At 36.2% G+C, this 25,537-nt stretch overlaps 1 protein-coding gene across 8 annotated transcripts in view; it reads right to left on the bottom strand.

Annotated features, from left to right (window-relative positions):
* BAZ2B (bromodomain adjacent to zinc finger domain 2B) overlaps positions 1-25,537 on the bottom strand; it is a 331,981-nt gene that overhangs the window by 243,491 nt on the left and 62,953 nt on the right. For all 8 annotated transcript variants that reach the window (XM_010379122.2, XM_030916305.1, XM_030916307.1 and 5 more), the window contains exon 2: positions 23,682-23,724. The gene's annotated coding sequence lies outside the window, so the exon portion shown is untranslated. The remainder of the gene's footprint in view (positions 1-23,681; positions 23,725-25,537) is intronic.

The following is a 25,537-nucleotide window of genomic DNA, read 5'->3' as shown; positions in this document are numbered from 1 at the left end:
TGCTCTAGCACTCTCTGATAAAAGGATTCTGTGTCAAGATGTCAAATGATCACACATGCTACCTGGCCCCAGATTTTACAAGTCACAGTCCTTTTAGGTAGACATGGCCAGTACAGAGAAGGAAATGAGATTTCAGTTGAGTCTCCAAGAATGTGCAACATTAAAATATACATGGAGAGACAGAAAAAGTATCTCCCAGAAAAAGGAAATAGTATAAACAAAGGTGTGAAAAAAAATCATGACTTCAGATGTGTTTATGTGGCACTGTTATCCACAAAAAGTAAGAAGAGGAGACACGATACTGGAGAAAGAGAAACTAGAAAGTAAATTAATATGGCAATCTAAGTATGACCTGATAGGGTGGTGGTGGGGGTGAAAGGAAAACAAAGGATGCAAAAGATATTGAAGATAGATCACAGGCACTTTTAGGTTTTGATTATCTGAAGCCAGAGAAAAGAGCAACCTAAAGTGATAGAAAGAGTTGATATCTTGTTGTGGGAAATGGTGATACCGTTAACAGTAATAGGCCTGATACATAATCCTTTTTCTAAAACAATACGGAAAGAATAGAATACATTAAAGACAAATGAAGAAAGTCACTTAATTTTCAGAAAAAGAACACTGGACTAGGAAATTCGACACCAATACCAGAGTCTCACCATAAACTAGCTGTGCGATATAGATTAAATCACTCTGAGGTTTGGTTTTCCAAAATGAAAGTACTAAACTTACGATCATTTTTATCATTATTTTCAGCGTTATGTATAATACATTATCTTAATTTCCCCACAAACTTTAAGTTGTAGAAGCAGGCAATCTTTCAACATCCCTTCTTAATCCTGACTGATTTAAGATTTAACATTTTTTACACATATGAAAGGCTAAAAAATACAAAGTACTTTATAAACAAAAAGGAAGAAATATTTTTCACCAAACAAGTATAACTGATAACACAACTGCCACAAAACTGAAGGCAGAAACAGAGATTTCAGAATTAACCTGGTATTTCTGATACTGCTTTAGCTATCAGCTGGTCATTCATTAAATATCCTTTATGAGCAACTAAGAATAAGCCAAAAGATATATAGTTTTCATGTTTAAGCATATCATAACTTTATTGGTGATATAAAAACGTATGTGAAACAAAAACTGCCTTTTAATGTAGACTAAGCTACATACTAAGAAAATTACTTAACATTTCTAAGGAAAGCTAGAACTAAATTGTAATCTGAAAAGTGTGGTTAACAGAATAAATATTATTAGAAATTTTCCTTTAACGAGAGGCCATAATCGAATTAAAATGTTATAAATATTTCATACTGTTATTTTTTGCACAATGATTCCTCACAATTTCAAGTAAAAACCTCGTATCTATTCCTATGTCATGATTCCAAATACGGGGAGGACTTATAAAGTGTGTTTCTGAAGGGAAGTATAAAGCAAATAGAGTAAAATAATTTTATTTACTAAATATCATTACAATTTACCCACGGGGATATGTTCTGAGAAACATGTTGTTAGGTGATTTTGTTGTATGAACATCACAGAGTGTAGTTACATGAACCTAGATGGTAAAGACTACTACACACCTAGGTTATACTGTATAGCCTGTTATGTCTAGGCTACAAACCTGTATAGCATGATACTGTACTGAATACTGTAGGCAACTGTAACACAATGGTGTTTGTAATAGAAATAGGCCTGAAATGTGAATATGAAAAATATTTGTAGAGATAAACATATCTAAAAAAGAAAAGAAACAGTAAAATTACGGTATTAGAATCTTATGGGACCACTGTCATATATACAGTCTGTCCTTGACCAAAAACATCATTATACCTCTTGTGACAGTACATTGTATTCTGAAATAATTTATACTCCAAACATAATTTCTTTATTTTATTTTATTTATTTTTTTGAGACAGAGTCTTGCTCTCTCACCAGGCTGGAGGGCAGTGGCGTCCACCTCTCAGGATCAAGCAATTCTCCTGCCTCAGCCTCCTGAGTGGCTGGGACTACAGGCATGCACCACCGCACCCAGCTAATTTTTGTATTTTTAGTAGAGAAGGGGTTTCGCCATGCTAGCCAGGTTGGTCTCGAACTCCTGACTTCAGGTGATCCACCCACCTAGGCCTCCCAAAGTGCTGGGATTACAGGTGTGAGCCACCACACCTGGTCTCCAAACATAATTTCTTAATTAATAAACAATTTTTATAGGAAAGTAAATTTAACAAACATAAAAATGGGAAGAGTTAACTTCTAGAAACTTGTCTTATTTCTTCCATTAAAATCAGTATGTTGATAATAAATAATTAAAATCATATACCAGAGCTTATTACTCTTAATTTTTCAGTACTTACTATTAACATATACGCAACTAAAGATATAATTAAATTGGTAAGGCCGGGCGCGGTGGCTCAAGCCTGTAATCCCTACACTTTGGGAGGCCGAGACGGGTGGATCACGAGGTCAGGAGATCGAGACCATCCTGGCTAACACCGTGAAACCCCGTCTCTACTAAAAAATACAAAAAAAAAAAAAAACTAGCCGGGCGAGGTGGCGGGCGCCTGTAGTCCCAGCTACTCGGGAGGCTGAGGCAGGAGAATGGCATAAACCCAGGAGGCGGAGCTTGCAGTGAGCTGAGATCCGGCCGCTGCACTCCAGCCTGGGCGATAGAGCGAGACTCCGTCTCAAAAAAAAATAATAATAATAATAATAATAATAATTAAATTGGTAAGTGCTACACATGTTCCAGTGAGGTAAATTTTTGCTCTTTGGGAAAAATATTTCTACATACTCACGGACTTTGATCTCCAAGATGACCTCTTGCTTACGAAAAATACACCTGGCTGGGCGCAGTGGCTCATGCCTGTAATTCCAGCACCCTGGGAGGCTGAGGTGGGCAGATAACTTGAGGTCAGGAGTTTGAGACCAGCCTATCCAATATGGTGAAACCCCGTCTCCACTAAGAATGCAAAAATTAGCTGGGCATGGTGGCATGTGCCTGTAATTCCAGCTATTGGGGAGTCTGAGGCAGAAGAATGCTTGAACCTGAGAGGCGGAGGTTGCAATGAGCCAGGATTGCGCCACTGCACTCCAGCCTGGGTGACAGAGCAGTGAGACTCTGTCTCAAAAAGAAAAGAAAAATACACCTTTATTTTATTTGAAGAATATTATGACTCAATAAACTTTCTCTATTTTGCTTTAAAAGCTCATTATCAGTATGTAAAAATGATCACAGTATAGTACTTAAAGACAAACAAAATGAATTAGAAATGTTTTGATTGTTACCTATGAAAATACAACTTCAGATAATAATGAACCCAGCTCTCTTTAAAGACATTAATAATCTCTCTTCATTATTAACATTTTACTAAAATAAAATCAATTATTTCTCCACTCCTCAAAGCAAAATCCATGTTAGAAAATGGTCTGCAGCTACCAGATCACTTCTGCAATTGTCTGTCTGAATCTTTAGCCAGTGCTAACCATATCTGTGTGGCAAAGATTTGTGATTTATTGCTGCTGCAGTGATTTGGTAATTGGTCCCCAAGTTCTCATATATTAATGCTTTATCTTTAAATGGCACACTAGAAAAGAATAATAGAAAGTAATTGATACACAGTATGTGTGAAATTATATATAGATTTGCTGAACACATGAGCAACTGACTACAAATATACATTAAAAACCCATTTAGTCCAGTGAATATTTATTATAAACAAGTTTGAGGGGTTAAGTTCCAACACTGAACAGACATATGTGAATAAGGTAGTTTTGTCCACAAGAAGCTCACAATCAAATATTTATTTATTTATTAATTTATTTTAAGGCTAGTCAAGTGAAGTAGTGGGAGTGGAGAAAGAAAAACAAAGAAATCTCTAACTGGTTGTGATCAATTCGGTGTAAAGACCAGGGCTCTCAGACCAGCCACAATCAAATACTTTAAATGGAAAATTTTCTAAGTATTCATATTTTTAATGAAATAATAGTGTATTGAATTTGTATTTCTAACAATAAATAAAATAAGAATATTTCTCAGCAACCCAGAAAGAATAGGTTGAGAAATTTAAATGCATACCATGTGTGTTAGTGAGTGGCAATCAGATCAGAGTGTTCAATCCCTGTGTCACACTAAGATAGCTACCATGATGGTTTTGACTTTTTTGCATTTTAAAATTTGTTAAAAGAATAGAAGCATGAGGTGAACTAATAGGAAAATGAAAGCCAATGAAGGAAGAAGATCTTCACTAAATTCCTCAATTGCATGTATCTGCTCAAAGATTTTACATGGCACACCAAGATGTCTTTATTTCAAAAACCAATGTTAAGAAAAAAAGTAACGACAATTCTTTTTATATAATAACCAAAGTGGATACAATTATCTGTTTTCTGAATTAGGACAAAACCAGTTTATTTGTTGACATTGAAAAAACTTCAAACATCAGCAAATGAAAGCAATCTTTAATATTTTAAATGTGGTACAGCAAAATTTAATCTATGCTTAATAAACAAAATAAAAATGTTACTTTAAAATGCTGATATCACGATAGTGAAGAGGCAAAAGCAACTCAAGAGTTCATCCACAGATGAAAGAATGAATAAAATATGGCATCCACACACACAGACACACACACACAGGAATATCATTCAGCCTTAAAATGAAAGGACATTCTAGCACATGCTACAACATGCATGAAACTTCAAGGACATGATACTAAGTGAAACAATCCAGTAACAAAAAGACAAATACCGTATGATCTCACATACAGGAGGTACTCACAGTAGTCAAAATCATAGAGACAGAAAGTAAAATGGTGGGTGACCAAGGGCCAGGGGAAAGTGGGCATGAGGTATTATTGTTTAATGTTTATAGAATTTTAGTTTTGAAAGATGAAAAGAATTCTGGAGACAGATGGTGGTGATGACTGTACATGAATGTGATTGCACTGTACATCCCCAAAGGTCTTTCAGTCTTCTTCTGGAAAAAGGGATAAAGGAGGCACTGTTACCTGACTGTGTTAAGTGGAGGAGACTGAGGAATCTAACTAGTTGAACAGACTTTGTATGTTTAATGAATGCTTAATAAACATTTCCCATTTTCATATAGTTTTTATATGTAGAGTTTCACCTGTACCTATAACTATAACCTTTTTCTCCCCTCCTGCCCATTCCAGAGATACACAGAACTGCTAATTGCTGAGCCTTTAGGAGTTTCACTGTTTTTTCTAGGCTTTCTTCACTGTCATCTGATAATTCAGTTATTGGGTTCTCTCAATCTGATAAATCAGTTACTATTTATCCATTGCTCTCCAGCTTCCAGAATTTTGTTGCTATTCATTCTTCTCCTGTTTCTTTGCTTATGCCTTTTTGAAAATGTTTTTTTTTCTATATAATCAATGGGGCTTCAACAGTTAGCTGAAGTAAGCATGTATGTTAATCTACCATCTTTTTAAGAAGCCTACTGTCCTCTTCTTCAGTCTCATGAAATCCTTTCTGTGTTAGAAATTGTCTTCTGTAGGAAGAGGCTGGTTTTATGAGTAAATACTATGTGGAATTAACTTCTTTGTTTGTTTGTTTGTTTAGGAGGAGTCTCACTCTATTGCTCAAGCTGCAGTGCAGTGGCCCGATCTTAGCTCACCGCAACCTCTGTCTCCTGGGTTCAAGGGATCCTCCCACTTCAGCCTCTCTAGTAGCTGGGACTACAGGCACGCAACACCATGTCCGGCTAATTTTTTTATTTTTAGTAGAGACAGGGTTTTCACCACGTTGCCCAGGCTGGTCTAGAACTCCTGTATGTGCAATTAACTTTAAAGGTCAATTTTATTATAAAGGCTTCCGATCTGCACTTGAAATTCTGCTACGTCTGCTGTTTTTTTAATCATTTCTTTAATAGTCACTGTATATATGAAATATCTGCACACCAGTCTTTTTTGATTTAATCCTTGCATGTGGTACTCTGCATATATTTGTAACTGCATTTTTATTTTAGGAATCTGCCTAGATTTAACTTTCTAAGAGCCTTCCTCCTGCTTCTCAGCAAACACACTTAAAAAATCACATCATTTTCTCTATGGTCATGTTGCCTGTTCCAGTTGTACAGGCATTCTCATACCACTCTGGTATGTCTTAGTTATGAAAGTGCCTGCTTAATATTATGGCGAAAAACATTGTATATTTATACGTAGGGTTTTGAATTGGGGAAAGATCTAGGTACCCAGTTGAGGATCAACGGAGGACATTATCACATGATCAGAGATAAATCAATTTCTTTGTTTATAATCATACCACCCAATACTCAAAAAACATAGTGGCAAAATTTGCTACCAAGCCTTCCTTCAAAACTTTTAACACTTTATCTTCTCACCTCATGTAAACTTACAAATACAAAAGAAAAGGGATGAGGGAAAACAGAAGGGGAAGAGGACAACAGTAACAAAATGCAACATAACGCTTTTTCACTCTCTACTTCAAAAAGAATTCAACTTTTTCACTCGTCTTAAGACAGATACTACTTTATTTCCCTATAAAGTTGGAAAACATAAACTCTTTTTACAGATTTTTTGCAGCATCAGCATCACTGTTCAAATAGTGATACCTATACTCTGCTTCAAAATGCAGAGGGGGGGAATCTCCATAGACTGAATATTTTTGATGTGGCCCTTTCTACCCATAAGGATCATATCATGCTTTCTATATTCAAAAAACATTAAACATACACCTCTACTGTGCCATCTACCACAGCTATAATGACCAGTTTATGTGTCTGTCTCTCCAGTAGACGATAAGCTCCTAATGAAGAAAAGAAGAGCAGTGCATTTTCTACTTTTATAAATTTAGTAAGTAATTCAAAAAGAACAACACAGTGCTTATTAAATCAAGGAATAAATCATAACCATGAATTTCTCTTCAAGATAATGGAATTTTCTTAAATATGCTAGGAAGAGCAAATAATTTAGGGGCAACACAGGAGAATGCAACCAAAAATATAAATTCATACACAGCATAAAGAATTTATAATAATGCTTTAATACCATTTATGTACTAGTGTCCTCCATAAAAACCTCCACTAGGAGAAAAGTTGAATATGAAACATTCTCAAATTAAACATGGTGGGGGAGGGTGTATTAATATCAATCAACCAAAAAAATCTTCCAGGCTAGCCACAGTGGCTCATGCCTGTAATCTCAGCACTTGGAGTCAAAGGCTGAGATGGGAGGGCTGCTTGAGCCCAGGAGTTCAAGACTAGCCTGGGCAACATAGTAAGACCCTGTTTGTATTTCTTTTAATTAAAAAAAAAAAAAAAAAAAATCTTCCAGTGGCTTCTCTTCACATTAGAAAGAAGTTAAACTTTTTTTTTTGAGATGGAGTCTCGCTCTGTCACCCAGGCTGGAGTGCAGTGGTGCGATCTCCGCTCACTGCAAGCTCCGCCTCCCGGGTTCACGCCATTCTCCTGCCTCAGCCTCCCGAGTAGCTGCAACTACAGGAGCCCACCACCACGCCCAGCTAATTTTTTGTATTTTTAGTAGAGATGGGGTTTCACCATGTTAGCCAGGATGGTCTCGATCTCCTGACCTCGTGATCCGCCTGCCTCGGCCTCCCAAAGTGCTGGGATTACAGACGTGAGCCACCGCGCCCGGCCAGTAAACTATTTTTTTTTATATCTGCCTACCTTTATTCCCACAGCTCACTACATTCCAGCCTCATTGGCACTGTGATCACTATAACCTCAGATTTTCACAATGTGACACCTGGCTCTTTCTGGTGATTCATTTCTCAACACAAGTGTCACCTCATCAGGGAGACCTTCCTTGACTGTTATATGTATGTTGCCCTCAATTCTACCTTACTCCCTGTATATGCTATCACATTTTCCTTCCTCCATCCCTGTTTGGAGCTCTTATCAATAATTGAGAATATTTTACTTATATATTTGTTTACTTCTCCCCACTAGAAAGTAAACTTAGTAACAGAAGAAACTTCATCTTATCGACCACAGTAATCCCAATATCTAGACAGTGGAAACACATAAGTGGCACTCCATAAATATTTGTAGAATGAATAAATGAGTGAATGAGTGACAGTGTGTGAAGCATACAACAATATAATGACTAAATGAATAAATGGCTAAAAATTCCTACCTAGGAATGTGCTGGCAGGCAGAATCTTTGAGACCAAACAACTTTCCATCTGATAGCTTTCTTTATGTCTCTTCCCTTACTGAATATCAATACTATAACTGAGGTACACAAAAATAAAGATAATTAAATGAGAGAGATTGGCAGTATATAAGTGGGTTGAAGAATGTGTCGCATAAGATCACCTCAGGGCACACACTAGCTGATTCTAGAATTCTTTTCTTTCATAATCCTGTTTCTGTCATTCAATCAACTAGGAAGTATGCGCTGAGGATGATGTTTTCTATTTCTAAATATCCATACCAAGGTCTCTTGAACACAAGTTAGTTTTATATTCTTTGCGAGTATTGGTCTTCAGTTAGTGTAATATGAATTGGAATCTTAGTTACAACTAGTACTAGTTATGTCAACAAGGAGCAGTTACTTAATATCCATAAGTCTAAAACAAAATGATACTTGGAAACTATCTAGTATATAAGTACCTTTATTATTAGTTCTCCCTTAGACAGCAGGAACTGAAATGTAGAAGAAATCGTAAGAATAGATCAAACATATCTTTATGCTAATGTTCACTGTGGAACACTGTGGTTCACCTCTTTACTGAGAAGCAACAGGTCACAAGCAGAGCTAACAAAATTAATGTAAATGTGACTACATTTGCAAAGGGCAAAATCACATCTCTCAACATAGTAGGCATTCATCTGCTGAAATAATAATGTCAGGTCACAGAAACTTCAGCCTTTAAATGTTCTACACATTTCCTAGATTTGTATTTCTAAGAAGTGGGGTGATACAGATGTTAGATCCAAACATTCCTGGATTATGACCTTTGTTTTACCGCTTAATCACTGTATGACCTTGAGAGAGTTATTTAACTTCTATAAACCTCAGTGAAAATCAAGTTGTTGATAATTGACACATACTTCAAACATTTCCCATTGCTCTAGGGTAAACAAACAAACAAAAGTCATTATTATTATTATTATTATTATTACTATTATTATTATTTTGAGATGGAGTCTCACTCTGTTGCCCAGGCTGGAGTGTAGTGGCATGACCTCAGCTCACTGCAACCTCTGCCTCCTGGGTCAAGTGATTCTCCTGCCTCAGACTCCCAAGTAGCTGAGATTTCAGGTACTCACCACCATCCCTGGCTAATTTTTTGTATTTTTAGTAGAGACAGGGTTTCACCACGTTGGCCAGGCTAGTCTCGAACTCCTGACCTCAGGCGATCCACCCACCTCAGCCTCCCAAAGTGCTGGGATTACAGGTGTGAGCCACTGCACCGAGCCAAAAGTCCTTATTATTAAACAAATGAAAGTTCTCATTATGGTCTACTATGTCCTGTATTTTCTGGTTGCTTACCTCAAACCGCAATCCTTGCTCTCTGTACTCCAGTCATATAGGCTTTTAGTTCTTTCCTTCAAAGTGCTATGTTCCCTTCCTATTTATCTGAGTAGTAACCTTAACTGGAGTTATTTTTCTTCAGATGCCTTTAATTTACTGTCTAGGTTCCTTTCATTTCAGCCCGAAGATCTCCCATTAGGGAATTTCTTGTAGGCAGGTTTACTAGCAACAGATTACCTATCTAAAATATGCTCAAAGAGCAAAAGGAAACTCACAGACAAAAGAATGAAAGGAAACCAGGAAAACAATGTATGAACAAAATGAGAATATCAATAAAGAAACAGAAATTTTAAAAAGGAACCAAATAGAAATTACAGAGTTAAAAAGTATGATAGCTAAAATGAAAAATTCACCAGAGGGATTAACAGTAGATATGAGTAGGCAGAAGAAAAGAACCAGCAAACTTGAAGATAGGTCAATTGAGATTATTCAGTCTAAGGAATAGGAAGAAAACAGAGTGAACAAAAGTGAACAGAGGCTATGGAACCTGTAAGACACCATTAAGTGAACCAATATGCATTATGGATATGCCAAAAGGAGAAGACAGAGAGAAAGGAGTAGAAACAATGTTTGAAAAAATAATGGATAAAAACTTCCCAAATTTGAAGAAAGACATGAATCTACATATCCATATCCAACAAGCTCAATGAACTTCAAGCAGGATAAATTCAAAGAGATCCACACAAAGACATATTATAATCAGCTATTGAAAGCCGCAGAGAAAATCTTGAAGGCAGCAAGAGAAAGGCAACTTATTATGTTCTTATGTACAAGGAACCTTCAATAAGATTAATAAGCCAGGTGTGCCGGCACCTAGTATCATAGCAAAAGACAAGCAGTGCAGCATAACAATAAAGACACAGGTTCCATGTCAAATGCCTGGGTTTGAATCCTAAACTTCACTAATTGCCATGTAACTCTGGGAAAATTCCTTAACTTCTTCATAGCTAAGTTTTCCCACCTATAAAATAAGAATAATGATACCTCCCCCTCACAAAGTTGTTTGGAGGATGAAATAAATTAAAGCTATAAACTCATGACAGGTTGCCTGGAACATAATTAATCAATCAAATGTTGACTATTACTTATTATTATCATTATCACTTTATAGAGGTTCTAAAAATTTTAATTCTTATTTCCTTGAATTTCCCATATTTCTGTGAAACAAACACTGACTATTGAGGAGGTAAGACACAATAATAATCTTTTTGTTTGCAGAAGAAGTATGAATTGGTAAAATAATAAAAATTTATTTTATGCATGATAATGCTATCAGGCTAAATGTTCTATCACCTCCTTTAGCAAATCCTTTATTATCAGAGACACTGAGTAAAATAAGCGATCAATGAATATACTTTATTTTTTTCTCAAGCTTTGCCTCTGACAGAGATGCTTATCCTTTTGTGGTATGGACTTATGCTTTTTCTATAAACAAATAGCCCCAAATTATTATCATACCTAAAATCTTAACAATTCTTTTTTTTTTTTTTAGATGGGGTCTCGCTCCTTCACCAGGCTGCAGTGCAGTGGCGTGATCTCAGCTCACTGCAACCTCTTCCTCCTGCATTTAAGTGATTCTCCTGCCTTAGCCTCCTGAGTAGCTGGAACTACAGGTGCATGCCACCACGCCCAGCTAATTTTTGTATTTTTAGTAGAGACAAGGTTTCGCCATGTTGGCCAGGCTGGTCTTGATCCCTTGACCTCGTGATCCACCTGCCTTGGCCTCCCAAAGTGCTGGGATTACAAGCATGCGCCACTGCACCTGGCCAACAATTCTTTAATATCAAACACTCAGTTGATGTACACATTTCGTCTTGTATTTTTAAATTGCCTGTTTGTTTGAATCTGGACTCAAATAAAATTCGTACATTGGATCTGGCTGATGATGACTCAAGTCTCTTTTAATCTCTAAATGCTCTAGCCAATCTTTTCTTTTTCCTTCCTTATTATTTTTAGCTCAAGAAACTAGGTTCTTTGCCTTTTAGAGTTTTCCACAGTCTGGATTTTCCTGACTCTATCCCCCTGGTGTAATTTAACATGTCCTTGTGTCCTTTTTATTTCCTGTAAATTAGGCTTGATCATATTTAGGTTTTTTTTTTTTTTTTTTTTTTTTTTCCCTTTGGCTGGACAGCCTCCTATGGGAGGTACATACTTTTGTTAGCAAGTACATAATTTTTTATGTAAAACAGTGATAATAATGGTGTCTAACTCTTAAAGTTAAGAGGATTAATTTACTACCAGTCAAATGTTTAGATTAGTACCTGGCACACAGTAAGGACTCCACTAACATTAGCTCTTATTATTACATTGCATATAGAGAATCAATAGGATTTGATACCAGCTTAGATATGAATTTGTGAAGAAGAAGCTGAAGATAACTCATATTTCTACCTTGAGTGGCTAAGTAGATGTTGATATCATTGACTAATACAGGGAATATATAAAGAAGAAAAGGTTTCTGGAAAATTAGAAGAAAATCAGTTCAAATTTGAACAGGTTGAATTACATGTCTGTGGGATAACCAGGTACCAATCCTATATAGAGAGCTGCAAATGGAGGTTCTGCAATTTAAAAGAGAGGTCTGGGGAGCTACAGATAAAGATCAAATGGCGAGCGGAAAGGGAACTTAATGAAGGTCACATTTATCACAAAAGACTACAAGACCTCTTTGAAGAATGTATTGGCTTTGGGTAAGGAGAGGTAGTAGCACTTCAAGAAAAGGAAATATGTGGAAAAAGACACTGTGACAAAATCAACAGTATATTTATATTTGTGGCTAAAGGAGTGCTTTGACTATAAAATAATGTGTGTTGGAAAGCAGAGGGAAATTAATTTATGTAGATAGGGACAAGGCTACATTTAAATGGCTTTGAAATTCAGGAATAGGTAATGCAATTTAAGTAGGAAATAAGACACTGAAAAAGTTAGCAAGACAGCTGAACTCTGCTGTGGCAACATTATACAAAAACCTATCATAACAGAATATGAAAAGTAAAATGTACTTACTATATTATTCGAGAGGATTTTAATTTATGCCAGCTTTATTTCCACTGAAGTTAAAAGGAATGTTGTCTAGGCACTGTAACTTTAGGCAATAGCCCCAAGGCAGGAAAATGTTATCTTTAGTACCTTCCCATATCTCTTCCCAGTCCCTTCTCCTGCCTCTCCACTTCCCTGATGAACCAATGTTCTCAATCTGCTCTAATATAAAAAACTACATTTTTGCAATGATGCAATGTCTTGTTCCCTGAAGTACTCTGGTTACATCTCCTTGCTCAGTTCTACCCTCCCAGGAAATCATTCATTCTCTGTCGCCACTCTACAGATCTCAGCTAAGAAAAAAACAAAAATTGATTATCTAATTAAGGTAGTGCATACAACACTGTAAGTGATCAAAATCCTAGGAGATATTTAATTTCAAAAAGAGGAATCTGTTAACACCTATGAATCAAATTGTTAAAATATATACTATCTCTTTGTTTTCTGTACTATACATTCCAGTTACACACTAAAAGACAAAAAAAGTCACTAATTTTCCTTATATTACACTTTGCACACCAGCAAAGCCAAGTTTGCAGCATAGATATTTACTGGATCACTACTAGGAAAAAGTACTGTGACAGACTCTAATGAAACTGCAAGGATGAATAAAATACAATCTATGCCTTTACTAGATTATAAGGAGTTTATAGCCTAATAGGTGAAACAACTGAACACACAATCATCATATAAGGTATATAAGGACTCTGTAACAATGTTTCTGAAACTTAACCTATGTATAAACCCCTTATGAAGACAGAAAAAAGGTTTTGTGAAACACCTTCCACCCACTGACTTATTATATTGTTACTGAAATACAGAAAAATAAAGCTATGGATAAGGATAAACTCTTCCTCTTGCTTCCAGATCTTCTTTCAAATATAATACCAAAAGGATTTCCAAATAGGCACACAAAAGCTACAAACAACACAGTTCAAATACATAGTTCAAAAACTGTGTATTGTGTTCACGAATACAATGTTTTCATGAAAATGTATTATTATAGGCCGGGCGCGGTGGCTCAAGCCTGTAATCCCAGCACTTTGGGAGGCCGAGACGGGCGGATCACGAGGTCAGGAGATCGAGACCATCCTGGCTAACACGGTGAAACCCCGTCTCTACTAAAAAATACAACAAAGTAGCCGGGCGAGGTGGCGGGCGCCTGTAGTCCCAGCTACTTGGGAGGCTGAGGCAGGAGAATGGCGTGAACCCGGGAGGCGGAGCTTGCAGTGAGCTGAGATCCGGCCACTGCACTCCAGCCTGGGCGACAGAGTGAGACTCCGTCTAAAAAAAAAAAAAAAAAAAAAAGAAAATGTATTATTATAGTCAACATAAAAATGGTACTGACTGCTATTTCTCCATTATTTTTCAGTTACATTTTGGTTTAACATGCCTATAAGTCTAGTGATATGGTTTGGCTGTGTCCCCATCCAAATCTCATCTTGAATTGTAACTCCCACAATTCCCATATCATGGGAGGAACCCAGTGGGAGGTGACTGAATTATGGCGGCGGGTCTTTCGTGCGATGTTCTCGTGATAGTGAATGAATCTCATGAGATCTGATGGTTTTAAAAACAGGAATTTCCTTGCACAAGCTCTCTCTCTTTCTCTGCCTGCCACCATCCATGTGAGAGGTGACTTCCTTCCATCAGGATTGTGAGGTCTCCCCAGCCACGTGGAACTGTAAGTCCAATAAACCTCTTTCTTTTGTAAATTGCCCAGTCTCGGGTAATCAGCAGTGTGAAGATGAACTATACATCTAGTATGCCCTAAATGATTTAATATCATTTGTTTCTACTCAAATGACTGCAAAACTTTTAGTTCACTCTGATGTCATCAGACTTTCACCTAATACAAGTGAACCACTTATAATATTAAATCTATTGTTCTTTTCTCATTAGACTAACATAATCATAGTCCTGAAAATACATGGTAGTAATTGGTTATAAGGTAGGCATGGCATACCACATGATCTAAGAATATGCTCACACTAATTTATTTTACATTAACATTAAAAATTTTAGCCCTTTCTCCCTGTGGAAAATACATTTGCACACTCAGGTCCATGTACCCCGTGTTGAAATAAATTGCTATAACAGAAATAACAAATCTGAAAGGCAGAAATGATACGGAGACTAATTCCAACTGAAAAGGATCCAAAGGTTTTATGGAGGAGGTAACATTTGAAATGAACTGTGACATTTGAGTTTAGTGCCAAGTGTCTACGTTTTCTGAAATTTCCTTTCCATAAAGATGACACTGAAAATATAAAGCTTCTAGAGTTTAGAAAAAAAAGACACACAGGAAATATTCAGTGGTAAGGAAATACTCAGTGGTAAGGGGAGTGAGGAGACAAAAATCATGAATTTTATGAACATAAGCTGACGGGTTTCTTTTGAGGAGAAAGAAAATCAGAGAATAAAATTGCAAGTATTAGATGTGCTATTTGCAAAATCAACAGCATACTCTGCATGTTGTAAAGTTTACACATACTATCTTACATTTTGATGTAAATGTACCCATTGATGTAATGTTTTAAAATGCATTTAAAAATGCATTCACATAAGGACAGCTTCAGGAATATTTGTATCAGTTAAACTTCTTTTTAACATTCATGACACGCAAACTTTTGATACTATACAACAAAAAAAATTTCCATTTTTGTCAAAATTCTTTCTCCTCCCTGGTTTTTTCTGTGTATATTTATATAAAAAGAACAAAGAGGTTAAATATCACAAACCCATAACTCAGTGTACATAACCCATTTTCTCATCTCTAGTTTCTGCAGACTACAGTTACATTTTATCCACTCCCTTACGAACGTTTCTTGTATCTCACAGCAGAAGTGTGCATTAGTGTTCTACAAAGTGTGAGTGGAAGAAAACAATTTACTAGCCAGATTAACTTTCAGGTCACCTTAATTCAGGAAATATTTACCTAGTCTACATGCTAGACACTGCTGATTACAATAAGAAAACAGGAAACCACAGCAGAAAACTGGTTTTCATTTTATATTCTCTCATGTTTCTATAATTATTCCTAGATCTGTAAAGTTTCTTTTTTAAAGACAGATTTATTAAACAGTAGCTCATTTAGAATTTTCTGATAAATAAGAATCTATCTTTAAATCAAGGGATTGTGCAACATTACACATTTTGACTTGTTCAAAAGAAGTTAAACTTGAATCTGTGCAGCATGGTGTTATTTATATATGCAGCCACTCATACAGAGAACATCATGCATGCTTTTAGCTCCATTAATTGTTAAATGTTAAAACAGTACAACTTATGAGAAAATGCAGTACAAGTAAACAGAGGGTTTCTTTCATCCAAATATACATTTAGGAATAGCAATGGGAAATGGATTTATATGAAGTAACTTAAATGGCTGCTACATACTGATTTTGAAGATACTATTCAAAATATTCAGACTCTGTAAAAAATGTTTCAGACAGTATTTTATAACTTTACTGTACTACATTTAAAAATTTTAACACTTTTAGATTTGTTACTTGCTATAAAATATGGAAATTCTTAAAAAGATTTTCACTTCCGGTTTTATTACTGTTATATTTTACTACAGATATTTTAAAATTGACTATAACTCTACTTTTGGTATTAGAAAAGTGAAAAATAAAGGTCAGATAGTACACAGTAAACTTGTTCTGGAAATGACTATTTTTTGCGCTTTTCAGATAATGACTTAACTATCACTTATAACACACTAGGAAAGATATTTGACCTTTCCAAGTCTCAGTTTGGGCATCTGTAAAATGTAATGATACGTCTTTTAAAATTGTTAAAGGTTCAAATAAGTACCTAGCATCTTAAAAAATCAGTGGATAAATAAATATTAGCTTTGTTCTTCATTCCTCAACACATTTATCAAAATATATTTATTAAAAATATTTAATGATAGTCAAGTACAGTGGCTCACACCTGTAACTTCCATGCTTTGGGAAACCTAGGTGGAAGGATTGCTTGAGGCCAGAAGTTTGAGGTTACAGTGAGCTATGATTGTGCCACTGTAGTCCAGCCTGGGTGACAGAGTAAGACCCTGTTTCTAAAAATAAAAACATAACAAACAAACAAAAAAACCCACTAAAATTTAATGGAAAAGCAATAAATAATATTAAAATTATTTACAATAAAATAACTCATCACTAGGTATCTAGCACTTACTAAAGTTTTTAGTTTATAAATTCCTATGACAGCTGACCATTAGGCTCATTTACTTCCTCAAATGTTGTATTTCAACAGTATTAAACTTAGGCCAGGCACAGTGGCTCACTGCCTGTAATCCCAGCACTTTGGGAGGCCGAGGCAGGCAGATCAGTTGAGGTCAAGAGTTTGAGACCAGCCTAAGCAACATGATGAAACCCCAGCTCTACTAAAAATATAAAAATTAGCCGGGCATGGTGGCATGTGCCTGAAACCCCAGCTACTCGGGAGGCTGAGGCAGAAGAACTGCTTGAACCTGGGAGGCAGAAGTTGCAGTGAGCCGAGATCACACCACTGCACTCCAGCCTGGGCAATAGAGCGAGACTCTCTCTGAAAACACACAAACAAACAAACAAAAACTAAAACATCTACATGTCTCTGAACATATGTTCTTTCAAGTCTATATGCCTATTTCCTCTTTCTAGATTCTCTTCTACATTATACTTCAAAAATCTAGACCACATGTCTCACTCCTCTGTAAAAGTTTCTTGATCCCCTCTGCTAGACAGAACGAATCATTTCCCTTTCCATTCTTCTCCTAAAACTTCGAGGGCTATCCCATCTTTTGGCTTCCCTGGGCTACACTGGATGAAGAGGGATTGTGTTGAACACACATAAAATAGAGTAGCACTAACGATAGCTGATGAGCTAAAAAACAAAAAACAAAAATTACACAAAAAAAATCTCATAATGTTTTGACAAAGTTTCCAAATTTGTGTTAGGCTGCACTGATAGCTGTCCTGGGTTGCATGTGGCCCACAGGCCACAGGATGAACAAGCTTGACTTAAACCATGGAGACAGTAGAGTTCAAATAAAACAAATGAGATGTTAAAAAAAAAAAAAAAAAGACATTTTAACAATGGCATAAACATTTTTTCTTTCTTTTTTTTTTTTTTTAAGATGGAGTCTTGCTGTGTAGCCCAGGCCAGAGTGCAGGGGTGCAATCTCAGCTCACTGCAACCTCCGCCTCCCAGGTTCAAGCAATTCCCCTGCCTCAGCCTCCCGAGCAGCTGGGACTACAGGCATGTGCCACCATGACTGGCTAATTTTTGTATTTTTAGTAGAGATGGGGTTTTGCCATGTTGGCCAAGCTGGTCTCAAACTCCAGACAAGTGATCTGCCCACCTTTGCCTGATCCACCCACCTCAGCCTCCCAAAGTGCTGGGATTACAGGCGTGAGCCACCGCATCCAGCCACAATGGCATAAACATTCTTCGTCAAGCTATCTTGGTCTATCAGGATTAGTTTTGGCCACGAGTGACAGAAAGCCCAAGAGTGAATGGCTCATACAATACAGAGTTTTATCTCTGTCATGTCAAAGAAGTACAGGGATAGGCAGGCCAGTATGGACAGTGTAACATTATGTTAGTAAGGATTTTCTTTCTTACTGTTGCTTTATTCATTCTCAGTATAGGGTTTCCACTCACAGTTCAACTATGATCACAATTCAGCCAGCAAGGAGGAAGGGGCAAAAAAGAGGATGTGCACCCATTCCTTTAAGGACACATCCTGAAAGTTGCACACACTACTTCTGCCTATATATATCTTGCCAAAGTTTAGTCAGATTACTATATCTAGCTGCAAGGGAGACTGGGGAAATGATGTTTTTATTCTAGGTAGTAATATACTGAAAAAAAAAATTAGAAGAGGGGGGAAAATCAGTATTAGGGACAACTATCAATCATTGCCATACTTGGTTATATCTTCTCTGTGGTAAGTACCTGACATTTTAAATTTACTATCTAACACCAATATTTCTGACAGTATGTACACTATAATGTTATATAGCAATTCCTTCTAAATCTCAATTATTAAGTATTACTATTGGGAGAGATGTATCTCTACAAAATTTAAGTAATATTCATAATAAAATTATCAAGAAGAAAAATGAAAAAATAATTTTTCTTTTTTGAGGCAAGCTCTTCCTCTGTAGCCTAGGCTGGAGTACAATGGTACAATCTTGGCTTACTGCAGCTTTGAACTCCTGGACTCAAGCAATCCTCCCACCTCAGCTTCCCGAGTAGCTGGGACTACAGTCTTGAGCCACCATGCCTAGCTAATTTTGTTTATTATTTTGTAGAGACAAAGTCTCACTATATTGCCCAGGTGGGTCTTTAACTCCAGGGCTCAAGCAATCCCCCATGTTGGGCTACCAAAGTGCTGGGATTACAGGAATGAGAGCAACTGTGCCCAACCAAGAAATTTTAATAAAAACAGAAAAAGTCACTTTATTTAAAAGGTTGCCGGCCGGGTGCGGTGGCTCACGCCTGTAATCCAGCACTTCGGGAGGCCGAGGTGGGCAGATCACGAGGTCAGGAGATCGAGACCATCCTGGCTAAAACGGTGAAACCCAATCTTTACTAAAAATACAAAAAATTAGCTGGGCGTGGTGGTGGGCGCCTGTAGTCCCAGCTACTCAGGAGGCTGAGGCAGGAGAATGGTGTGAACCCAGGAGGCAGAACTGGCAGTGAGCTGAGATCGTGCCACCGCACTCCAGCCTGGGTGACAGTGAGACTTAGACTCAAAAAAAAAAAAAAAAAAAAAAAAAAAGGGTTGCCTTGTGACAGATTATTAAATATATAGTAAAATATTAAGTAAGAATATTTGAAGATAAAATATAGTCACTCTAATAATGAAATTACATATAAACAAAACTGCATGTAAATGAAACTGCACAAATACGCTCAGAGAAGACAGAGGATTAAGGGAGATTTAAGAAAATAACCTCTGAATTATTTTATTGTACTTTCTATAAATGCTGTTTAGACATCTTTAATCAAGTAAGAACTAATCACAAAACAGAACAGTAAAAATTCTAACAGGATAAAGCAAAGTCAGGTTAGTCCAAGTTCTCAAATCATGTAATTTTAGACAAGTAACTTTACAGATATTGATGAGTATGAGGAGGCTAAGAAAAATTTAGTATGTGCCATCTTTTGTGCTAAGTGCTTTATGAGCAATGTTTCATTTAATATTCCAGACATCATAATATTATCCCTACTCTAGAAAAGAAAAAATTGGGTCTTAGACTAAGAAATTGACTCAGGATCACAACAGCTACAGAAGTAGCAGAACACAAACAAAAACAAAGGTTTTTCTAACCCCAAGTCCATGTCCTTAACTATTATGTGCACTACTTTCCCTCAAGCTCTCTAAACCTTGATTTTCTCACCCATTACATAAGGGGAATGCACAGTACTCTTAAACTATTCTATAGTTCATTCCGGTTGTTTAAGATGTTGCCATTCTAGTTGTCTGTCTAGTTGTCTAGTTGTCACTCCCTTTTCCTCAAATAAAAGAACATTAACAGGTCTAATTGGCCACCTTGCTGAAACTTGCTGAAAGTCAATAAAGTTATCACTAATATACATAATGTAGAAATCTATTTATTAAAACAGACAAAATGGCTACAATTTGTAAATAAGGTAAATTTGAATGTTTAGGATATATCACTGATCTTTATGGTTGATTTCATGTCCCTTGTGTATCTGTAAAGGAGTAAGCCATAAAGTTCTATCAGGAAGAGGGAGGAAAGCTAAAAGAAACTGAATTTAAATTTCATAATCCTTTTTAATTCAAATAATGCATTGCTTTATAGGTGAAGATACTGAGGCACAAAGAGGCTGACTTGCTGGAAGTCACACCGCTAGTACACAGTGACGTTAGTACTTGAACTCTATTGGTTCTAAAATCTAAGTTCTTTTCTATCCACCCTGCTTCCTGTGGTTAAATTATATTAATGTATTAATACCCTTATTTCAATTTTAACATAAGAACACTAAACACAGTAATTGATTTAGCACTTTCTGGTTTATTGTGAATGCCAACAAACATTTGCTGAATATAGTAAGAAGATGTGTATTAAAATCAGTATCCTAAATACAATTATGTTATCAGTAACACTGGAGTAATAAAAATTAAGCATTACCAAATTATTAGGAACAGAGAACTAGGATGATTAGGGAACACCTCAGGGAGATGATTATATGTGGATACAGTATTAGAGAGAAAGTTTGATTTCACCAGAAGAAATTGTTTTTAAGTGTGAAAAGAAAAACAATATTCTAGGTAAAGAGAATAACATGCATGTAAGTGTGGAGCCAAAACGTGTATCCAAGGTAGAGAACGTAGTCCACATTAGGTAGAGTATACCGTTCTTATTCTTGAATAATAGAAAATATGCTGAAGACAGCCTGGGCACAGTGGCTCACTCCTGTAATCCCAGCACTTTGAGAGGCCAAGCCAGGTGTATCATTTGAGTCAGTAGTTCGAGGCCAGCCTGGCCAACATGGTAAAACCCTGTCTCTGCTAAAAATACAAAAATTAGCTGGGTGTGGTGGCGCGTGCCTGTAATTCCAGCTACTTGGGAGGCTGAGGCAGAAGAATCACCTGAACCCAGGAGGCAGAGGTTGCAGTGAGCCAAGATTGCACTGCTGAACTCCAGCCTGGGCAACAGAGTGAGACTCTGTCTCAAAAAAAAAAAAAAAAGGAAACAAAGAAAGAAAAGAAAACATGCTGAAGACAAACTGAGGAAGGATCTTAAATACCAAATTAGAAGGTCTGGATTTGATCACACAGAAAATGAGAAGCCACCACACGTTTTCAAGTAGAGAAATAAAAGGAACCGAGCAATGCTTTAATCAGACTAAACTGGGAGTTGTGTACAAGTTTCAATGGAATTGATAATGGCCAGGAAGAAGGGAGATCAGTTAAAAGGTTTTGACATTTATATACATTGTGACATCAAAGAAAAAAACAGAAATTCTCCTGACTTCTGAAAATTTTGATTAAAACATATATAAAGTGTATATTACATAATATATAAATAGCTACTACACTTCAGCTCTGAAACAGCCCATAATATAATCCCCCTCTCTAACCATAACATTTTACCTTTAGTTCTTACTATGTCATCTCATTATACCAGTTTATGTATCTATGACTAGTCTCCTGACCTCTCTTCCTTTGGATAAATCAGCCCTTTCCTGGCCTCATTTATTCCAGCCACATGGTAAACATATATTTGAACTACTCTCTCACTAGTACTCTCAACCTGAATCAATGTTGAAATCTACCCTCTTTTCTTAACTCAAAGGGCTGAAAAAGGCCTCACAACAGTGACATAACAAAGTTAAGGTTTCTAGTATCAGTCACTTACGAACCTCTCAAATGAACACTTCTTACTCTTTAACTGATATTTAACATCTAATAATATTAAATATCACTTCTCTTCCTGAAATTCTTAGATTTTGATCAGTTGCAATTAATTACTCTCTTAATATTACCCTAAAAATAAACTGTGGGGAAAAAATTTAAAATAAAAATAAGCTGTGGGAGTCAGCATTTTTCAATTTTAAAAAGGGCTCATTTAATGCTAAAGTTAACTTCTTTGGTTGTAAAGCACTAGATGCTGAACAGAAGGTTTCTATAGAAATATGTCAATATTTTCTTATAAAATATTCAGTTAGGGCAATAAAGTTCTAATTAAGAAAAAACAAACAAGGAAAGAGCTATAAATCAAAGAAATATAAAATGCTGCCTTAGGAAAATGAATAAATATGCTATAAGTATTAGTAGACAAAATTATGATGATAAAGCCTTTAAAAATAAAATTTCTCTCTAGCCTCTGCAAAATGTTAAACTTAACAAATGAACCAGTTTAAAAAAAAAAAAATTGAACATAAATACAAACATTATCTATATGTGAATTTATACTTCTAATAATTAAAGCTTCTGGATTTAATGAGTTAAATTAAAACAGAGTTAAAGAAGCAGCAGGATCATGGAGTAAATAATTTAGTACAAATTTATCTGTTATTTAAGAGAATTTTTTAAAAATGATATAAAGTTCATGATTGTAATTCAGATTTTATCACTTAGAATTTTCTCATGTGGATAAAGGCCCTGGTAAAGTTTTTCTTTAGGTAACATATGTCCTTATACACAACAGAAATTAACACTTAAAATTTAAAAGTATTAGTTCCTTAAGAGAACCATCTTTATCAAAAAACTCTCCATATCTGGAAGACTCTACAAATCCTATAAATATCAATAAAAAATTTAAGCAAGATACCTAAAAACTCTACCAAGGCTATATATATGTGGGTGTGTGTGTGTGTGTGTGTGTGTGTATATATATATATATATATATATTTGTTTTTAGACCAAGTCTCTCTATTGCCCAGGTTGGAGTGCAGTGGCACAATCTCAGCTCACTGCAACCTCCACCTCCCGGGTTCAAGTGATTCTCCTGCCTCAGCCTCCTGAGTAGCTGGGATTACAGGTGTGTGCCACCATGCCCAGCTATTTTTGTATTTTAGTAGAGACGGGGTTTTGCCACGTTGGCCAGGCTAGTCTCAAACTCCTGACCTCACCTCAGGTGATCCACCCACCTCGGCCTCCCAAAGTGCTGGGATTACAGGCGTGAGCCACCACGCCCAGCCTACCAAGGCTACATTTTCATAATCTTTCCTTAATAATTCATTACAATCTCAAGTAATTTACTTTTATATGTATTTCCTAATGTGGACTTGCCTTAACCTCTCTGCCATTTTTTAGTAAAAATAAAAACTCAAAATAGATGACATTCAGAGTTTAACTCACACTGAAATAATTTAGTATATTTAGGCCTATAATTTCAGTTGTAAATTAAAAGTAATTTTCCTTTTAAATGTTTTTTAAATCCTTTAAAGCAATATTTTAAAAGTATTTAAATAACTAGCTAGAAATATAAGATACGATTCATTTAAAATGTTAACATTCAACTGCCTAGCAAAAGAAATAATAATTTCAAATTATAAATGTTTTCTAAGTCAATTCTCATTCTCAGAGAAAACCAAACTTCCTTAAAAGCTTAACTATCATTTTGGTCTTACTGTGATCAATGTGGTCAATCTTGTGACATCACTGTTGGAAAACCTGCAATAGGAAAACAGAATTAGCAATCAGCTGAAACATAGTTAAGAAATTTCAGAAACTAAAAAGTTTGTTCAAAATTTGTGTCTTTCTTGATGCCATAAGTCACACTGAAATTAACCTACAGTATCAGCGTCCATATAATTAGCATGACAAAAATAAGCATAAAAGGACTGGAGTTTATTTATAGATCATTATTTATTATAGTATGGCAGGTCATGTTTTTGTTTATAATTACCAACACCCTAGGGTGGACATAACATATTAAAAAATAAACTATAGGACATTTGGGTTACAAGTTTTATTTGTCTTCAAATTATGTACTAAGAAGAGCAAAACAATATCTTAAATATGTCACAAACTGAAGACAATTAGGTATTATTTATAAATATTTTTCTGTCTATGATTATCAGTACAGATGAGAACCAAAATGTCATCTACTTAATACTGGAGACATTACCACATGCTAATGTTTATGAATAGTGACAAAATTATCAAAAGATTGAAAATATCACTGGAAATAATTCAGAAGAGGAAAAAAATATTTCCTAAGCTATAAACGGCTTCAAGTTTATCCCTGTGAAATCTAAATTTTTGGAATTTTGTTGTCATTTTTCAAGACAGGGTCTCACTCTCACCCAGGCTAGAATGTAGTGGTGCGATCTTGGCTCCCTGCAACCTCTGCCTCATGGGTTCAAGCGATTCTTGTGCCTCAGCCTCCTGTGTAGCTGGGACTACAAGTGTGCGCCACCACACCCAGCTAACTTTTTGTATATTTAGTAGAGACAGGGTTTCACTATGTTGGCCAGCCTGGTCTTGAACTCCTGGCCTCAAGTGATCCACCTACTTTGACCTCCCAAAGTGCTGGGATTACAGGCAAGAGCCACCGCACCCGGCCTGGAAATTTCTTTATTAACAAGTCTAATTTGAGATAAGCCCTTAAACGTTTAGTGTTCAAAAGTAACACATGGTTATGGCATTTTACGGTTCCTAATGGGCTTTCAGGTGTTATTTCATCAGATCCTCATAATGATTCCTTTAAAGTGGCAGGAAAGAGATATTCCTTATTATAGACTCCAGGAAAACAGAATTTAGAAATGATACATGACTTTACTAAACACAAAGAACAGCTTTTCCTGGTTTCTCTTTTACCTCTGACCTTTCACCTAGTCCACCCTACCAACTACTCTTCCTCACTTTGTCCTTAATTCAAAAACTATTACTGCTAGTTACCTTACTAGTTCATGATTACTGGCTCTCCTATATTACGATTATAGCCTCCCTATTTCTAGTTTTTTTTTTTTTTTTTCCTGCCTCAGCTTCCTGGGTAGCTGGGACTACAGGTGTGTGTCACTACACCTTGCTAATTTTTTTTTTTCTTTCTTCTTTTTTTTTCTGGAGAGACAGGGTCTCACCATGTTGCCCAGGCTGGTCTCAAACTCCCGGTCTCAAGTATCTACATCTGTTCTTAAAGCAAGTAAATCAAATCACATCATTCCCTTATTCAAAACCGTACAATGGCTTTAGCAGCTCTTAGAATAAAACCCACAATGCTTACTATCATGACCTCATAGGCCCTCTGTTACCTTGTGCCCTGACTGCATTTCCTGTTTCTACCATGTTCCAGTCACAAGCACCCTTTTGATAATCCCCAAACATATCAAATTTGTTCCACTTCAGGGTCTTGACACTTGCTCTTCCCTCTGCCCTCTTCATAGGACTGGTTTTCTCACTTCAATCAGGTCTCATAACAAACGCCGCCTCCTCAGAGAGGCCTTTCTTTACCACCAGAGGCTGTTGTCAGCTTTAACTTCCT

Source organism: Rhinopithecus roxellana, chromosome 14 (assembly GCF_007565055.1).
Source record: "Rhinopithecus roxellana isolate Shanxi Qingling chromosome 14, ASM756505v1, whole genome shotgun sequence".
Classification (NCBI taxonomy): domain Eukaryota; kingdom Metazoa; phylum Chordata; class Mammalia; order Primates; family Cercopithecidae; genus Rhinopithecus; species Rhinopithecus roxellana.
This window is presented reverse-complemented; position numbering and strand designations above follow the sequence as displayed.